At 48.3% G+C, this 6,627-nt stretch overlaps 1 protein-coding gene across 3 annotated transcripts in view; it reads left to right on the top strand.

Moving 5' to 3' along the window:
- Nucleotides 1–570: 570 nt before the first annotated feature.
- The window catches only part of sll (adenosine 3'-phospho 5'-phosphosulfate transporter 1), a 37,085-nt gene continuing 31,028 nt past the window's right edge, over nucleotides 571–6,627 (top strand). The window contains exon 1 of one of the 3 annotated variants that reach the window (XM_069309969.1): nucleotides 571–709. The gene's annotated coding sequence lies outside the window, so the exon portion shown is untranslated. Of the gene's footprint in view, nucleotides 710–5,565; nucleotides 5,805–5,864 lie in introns of those variants that run through there. The other 2 variants (XM_045760261.2, XM_045760260.2) reach the window with 2 other exon arrangements.

Consider the following 6,627-nt stretch of genomic DNA (forward strand, 5'->3'; position numbering starts at 1 on the left):
CAATAGGTGTGACCAATGTGCTGAAATTGTTATTGTGATTCATCGCCTGCATTCATCAACATAATGTGTATTAAAAATTGGTTTGTTCTCATACATAAATTAATATACATAAACATTCTATGGATTGGTTAGGTTAGGTGGGTTAGGTTAGGTTAGGTTAGGTTAGGTGGGTTAGGTTAGGTGTTTAGGTTCTGTTGGCAATTATTTGTATCTGTAGTACGAGGTTAAAGCATTTACAGCGTTGTGGTTCGAACAAAATTCGTCAGTGAAGCACTTGTTCCGGAAGTGTTCGAACGTCTTCAGTTGTGAGTCGTGTGTAAACCGTTTTTCATTCATAAACAGGGGGTTTGGCGTGTGCATAGAATCACTTTTGGATCTTTGTTTGGAGGACGGGCTGCATTTACAGCGTTGTGGTTCAAACAAAATTCGTCAGTGAAGCACTTGTTCCGGAAGTGTTCGAACGTCATCAGTTGTGAGTCGTGTGTAAACCGTTTTTCATTCATAAACAGGGGGTTTGGCGGATGCATGGAATGGATTTTGGCCTTTGTTTATGAGGACGGGCTGCTCCAGCACCTAGTGGTCATACACTAGCGTTATGCCCACGCTAGTACCCGTGGGCATAACGTGCTAGACCCCACTTCCCCGTAGTCACTAAGTCTTTGGTTCTTTCTCCAAAGAGCTAAACCTCAACCCCCGCAAGCACAACTAGGTGAGTACAGGTACGCGCTCCTCCTCCCCCGACGCCAAAACGACTTCTCTCATCTTTTTGTGACGTCACAGGCTATGGTGGTGGTGGCCGCATGGTGTAGCGGCTCCGTAGCCCCCCAGATCCCTCCCCACTGCCCCCCGCCACAGCAACCAGGCCCCGCCACCACAGCACCACCTGTCCTACTCTACTCCTTCCTACCTTCCATCTCCATAATATGTTTATTGTTTGTGATGTGTGTCTATGTTTGTATTAACACGATGTACTGAACGGGGTGAGAATAGCTTGAGCTACCTCATCTTACCCTCAATTCGGCCCCTACACATACATACATACATACATGTGTGTATGTGCGTACAAGGGGTCTGGTAGCTGAATGGACAGCGCACAGGACTCGTAATTCTGTAGCCCGAATTCCCGGACCAGGCACAAACAAATGGGCAAAGTTTCTTTCACCCTGATGTCTCTGTTACCTAGCGAGGGTAGGGTAGGGTAGGATGGATTACTTAATACGGGTGGTACACGAACAAGGGGACACAGGTGGAAGCTGAGTACACAAATGAGCCACAGAGACAAGTGGCTAAGTGGCTAAGAACTTTCTCAGTGTCAGAGTAGTTAGTAAATGGAATGCACCAGGCAGTGATGTGGTGGAGGCTGACTCCATACACAGTTTCAAATGTAGATATGATAGAGTTTGAGAAGCTCAGGAACCTGTACACTAGTTGATTGACGGTTGAGAGGCGGGACCAACGAGCCAGAGCTCAACCCCCGCAAGTACAACTAGGTGAGTACACACAGTGTGTGTGTGTGTGTGTGTGTGTGTGTGTGTGTGTGTGTGTGTGTGTGTGTGTGTGTGTGTGTGTGTGTGTGTGTTAATTAAGAGCCAGAGCTCGATCGTGCAGGCACAAATAGGTGAATACACACTATGGCAGACATCATCTTCATTTGAAACTTACGACATCTAGGAAAAGATAATTGTGCAATCAGACATATGGTGTCTCCCACACACGCTGTCATCGCCAGTGACAGTAACTGATGCAACCTTTCACACTCTCTCCCCCCACATGCTGTTCTCTCCCCCCACATGCTGTTCTCTCCCCCCACATGCTGTTCTCTCCCCCCACATGCTGTTCTCTCCCCCCACATGCTGTTCTTCGTAATCCACAGTCTTCTTGAGAGCAAAACTTGCTCTGAGTCCTGTGTCAGCAATACACAACTATGGTAGGTTGACCAGACCACACACTAGAAGGTGAAGGGACGACGACGTTTCGGTCCGTCCTGGACCATTCTCAAGTCGATTCCATCCTGGAATGGTCCAGGACGGACCGAAACGTCGTCGTCGTCCCTTCACCTTCTAGTGTGTGGTCTGGTCAACATACTTCAGCCACGTTATTGTGACTCCTCGTCTACAACTATAGTAGGCTATTGTCTGTTACAGTATAAGCAACTTCCGATATACGACAAACTCAATAAACTCAAGTTCGTCCCATACTTCGTCCCAAGTATGGGACGAACTCAACGTCCCATATTTGACGTATGGGACGTTGGGTCTTGAACTATTAGACCCGGGCCTGAGGTCAGTGAGGCAACATACTTAATTGAATGCTGCTATGAGAATGTTGGAGCCTAGCCTCTGCCCTGATTTTGGGCGCATCACTGTTTTAACGACAGGAACAGTGTGAGCCAACCGTAAGTAATCCCTATGGGTGTAACTCAATTCTGATTGGTCGATATGGCACATGTGTAGTCCTAGGACGAGTGTGGCATCTCTGTGCTGGTGTTTGGGTCGACCCAAGGTCAACTGTCGCAGTATATAGAGTCTGACAGTACCCACGCATCCCAAACGTCAGTGGCATCCATGCTGGCCAGAATTCTATCTTAAGACGTTGACAGTTCTTAACATAAATCCTTACCATTAAGGACTTGCTGGTTGATATTAAGTAGGGCACCCTAAGAGCTCAATTGCTGGGGAGGAGTTGATTATTCAATTGCTCTTATTTGCATAGTACCTCCTAAATATGATCAGTGAAATAAAATCACGCTACGTCACAAACTGGACGGTTACAACATTACACGGTTGCTTCACAACACTGATTTATAACTTTATAATACTGATTTTTTATAATAACTTTTAAGCTCTTAGCAGGCCAGACATCACATTCTGGCCGGTGGTCTTCGGCTCTCGGGGCCAAAGAGCCAGAGTTCAACCCCCGCAAGCACAACTAAGTGAGTACCACTAAAAGAATTCACCTTCTGGGTCCTAATAATATACTTTAGCTCCTGGGTCTCGACACTAGGCTCGAACCCCACCCAATGATCTTTAGCTCCCTACGAACCTGTCCGATGGGTACTGACACCTTCCAGGATATATTATTTCCCCTTCACTTACATCTTTTTAATTCCCTTTGCTCCTCCTCAACACCTATTCAGACAGCATCAACTCACCTGTGTCTATCCATTCATTTAATGGTCCGAAAGTTTTTGTCTCTTGAACCTGCACTTATGCTATCTTAACCCTTAGAGTGCGGCTTACGCAGCTGATGTATAAGGATTCACCCGAGGTCAATGACGATTACGGCAACTTACATTTTTTTGACTACAGAAATGTATAAGAATTGGGTATAGACTAGCTGGTCTTAGAACTGCCAGAGATAGTGGTATGAAGAAAGACTGCGAGAGCTGGACCTAGCGTCACTACTCATGATACAGACGTATAAAATACCTAGGGGGGGGGGTACTGACAGTTTACAAAGAGGAAAGATTCACAATTAATATCAAAAGAACAAGAAGTTGTACATGGTGCTATGGCGGCATGTCCACTCACAGGATGAGTGGCGCTGCCCAATAAACTCGCCCCTCGGGGCAAAATTTAAAAAAAATCAAGGTGTGTGTGTGTGTGTGACCGTAGGAGGGTGAAGGGGAAGAATGAATAGTGTGTGGGGGGGGGGGGAGGGGAGAGGTGAGGGAGGAGGGAGACGGCAGCTAGTGAGGTACCCAGAGAGAGAGAGAGGGCCCTGGCGGCCCGCCCCGCTGTCTGGGAGTGGTAACCACTCCACACATGGCCACCAGCGGGGACCCAGACCCATTCCAGCCCGTCCTAACTCTCATTCATACGCCTAATACCTCGCCTGCCCTGCGGCCCATTGTCCTCCAGATGCGAAGACGTTGAACAAAGTGGAAAACATATATTGAAGGTCACTGGCAGTTTGAACAGGAGGTGAAACGTGACGTCAGTGGGAGGAGGATCTAGATATATCGAATTGTTGCGTCAGAGGCGGGCAGGAGGAACCGGCCATGCCAGACTGCTAGTACGGGAGGGACTTGCTCCAGCTGTGCTACACGGCTCTTGATCAATAACAACTTCTTGAGGCTCATGGCGTTTGGGGTCCTCTCTGAGGAGACAATTGTGAGGCAGAGACTGGTGGAGGCAGAGACAGTGCAATACTTGCTGAGAGGATGTTTACATCTCTAGTGCACTTTTGAGGGGAGGTAGGGGGAGGTTATCTTGAGGTTATCTTGAGATGATTTCGGGGCTTTAGTGTCCCCGTGGCCCGGTCCTCGACCAGGCCTCCACCTCCAGGAAGCAGCCCGTGACAGCTGACTAACACCCAGTTACCTATTTTACTGCTAGGTAACAGGGGCATAGGGTGAAAGAAACTTTGCCCATTGTTTCTCGCCGGCGCCTGGGATGGAACCCAGGACCACAGGATCACAAGTCCAGTGTGCTGTCCGCTCGGCCGACCGGCTCCCAGGGAGGGAGACTAAAGAGCATGGAGAGGCACAAGTAAAGGGAGAAATCTTCATGCTTACCTGTCTCCTTACCTGTGGCGGGGGATAGAGGAGGTGAGGGAGACACCCTCCCTCACCATCCTCCTCAACACGCTATAATCTCCAACATACAATAACCACGCCACAACAATTATCATACAGGACGTTGTACAAATATCCGGATAACTGAGGCCTCGCAAGCCGGCTTATCCGGTCGCCCCAGCGGCCGGCCGCTACATATTAGCGCAAGTCATGCCATCAGCGAGTTTCAGACGTACTGCCCGAAACGCTGAGCGTACTAGCGGCTTTACGAGAATGTAAACACATTATGTTATGTACTCTCATAGACCCAATGTAACTTCTTGTATATATATATATAACCCCCCCCCCCCCGGCCGGTATGGCGCTGTGGGAGGGGGCTGTTGAAGCGACTCTTTATGCCGTATATGGCAGTACAGCTGACGTCAGGGGCGCCTTATGGGGAAGCGGGTGACGTCACAAGAGTACCAGGGTGGGGAATGGAGCGTAGAAGTTGGGGGGGGGGAGGGGGAGGGTGAGGGGGGTGTTGAGGGGGGTGTTGGGGGGGACGGAAGGGGGTGAGCGGGGGAGGTTATAGGGTGAAATATACACCCTTACGTCATAGACAATGTATATAGACCTTTGAGAGCTCACGGGGGCTCACCATAACCCGTGCTACTTGGAACTTTTTGTTCCGAGTAGTGAATCTTTTTAACAACATTTGAGAGTTTTTTTTATGTAATTACAGATTACAGGGTGCTGAAGATACGGGGGGGGGAGCACCCTCCAACAGAAGGCTTCAGGCTCTGCGTAACCACTACCTGGAACCAGATTCACGAAGTAGTTACGCAAGCACTTACGAACCTGTACATCTTTTCTCAATCTTTGGCGGCTTTGTTTACAATTATTAAACAGTTAATGAGCTCGGAAGCACCAGGAGGCTGTTTATAACAATAACAACAGTTGATTGGGAAGTTTTCATGCTTGTAAACTATTTAATAAATGTAACCAAAGCCGTCAAATATTGAGGAAAGATGTACACGTTCGTAAGTGCTTGCGTAACTGCTTCGTGAATCTGGCCCCAGGTCCGTAACCGCCACACGGACCAGACTATCACCAGAGGTTAACGCAGGCGGCTCACAACTGAATGCACCCGGGTTCGATTCCAGGACAGGCAGAAGATATTTGGCCAGCTTATTGTACACCTGATGTCTCTGTTCACCAAGCAGTAAAGAGGCACCTCGGGAGTTAGACAACTACTGTGGGTGGACACACCGCCATAGTGACAGTATTGGGCAGCGTCACTCATCCTGTGAGTGGACACACCGCCATAGCATCATGTACAACACTCCCCAATAGGAAGAAAACCCGCTGGGTTGTTCATGCTGTCAATTATCTCGCTTGTGTCGACTTCAGTAATGTTATGTCCAGTGTATTGAAAAATATCTGCTGTAATCTTATTTTTGGTCTGTATAACCGTGCACTGTATTAGTCAATGTTGCAATGTTGATACAGAGCTTGTATCTCTCGTCTTCTGCAACCTGTAATACAGTTCTGAGTACAGACACGGCAGCCATGACACGAAAACATGGCTACCAACCCCACGGTAGTCATGGCAGCCAACATAACAACACTAGAACGGCAACTATCATACTTCCATTAGACTGTCATGCTGCCTAATGCGTCATGAATGCATTACTAGGCAATGATGTGGTGGAGGCTGACTCCATACACAGTTTCAAGTGTAGATATGATAGAGCCCAATAGGCTCAGGAATCTGTACACCAGTTGATTGACGGTTGAGAGGCGGGACCAAAGAGCCAGAGCTCAACCCCCGCAAGCACAACCAGGTGAGTACTATGTCTGGTCCACACTATGGCTGGTCCACACTATGGCTGGCTCCACACTATGCCTGGTTCAGGATTGCCCACTTTACCGCTCTTAACCAGTATTCCCATACGGTCCTCTAAGTCACCTGTACTCCCAACTCTCCAAACAAAGGCTCCCTGTGCCTTTATACCACTTAGTATTTTGTACGTTGTGATCATAACACCTCTTGTCTCTCTCTTTGACGTGTGGTTAGTTACATGTGACTTCAGCTGTCGCCATGGTCCGCGTATCTTATCTCTGACAGT

The sequence above is a fragment of the Procambarus clarkii genome, chromosome 66 (assembly GCF_040958095.1).
Source record: "Procambarus clarkii isolate CNS0578487 chromosome 66, FALCON_Pclarkii_2.0, whole genome shotgun sequence".
Classification (NCBI taxonomy): domain Eukaryota; kingdom Metazoa; phylum Arthropoda; class Malacostraca; order Decapoda; family Cambaridae; genus Procambarus; species Procambarus clarkii.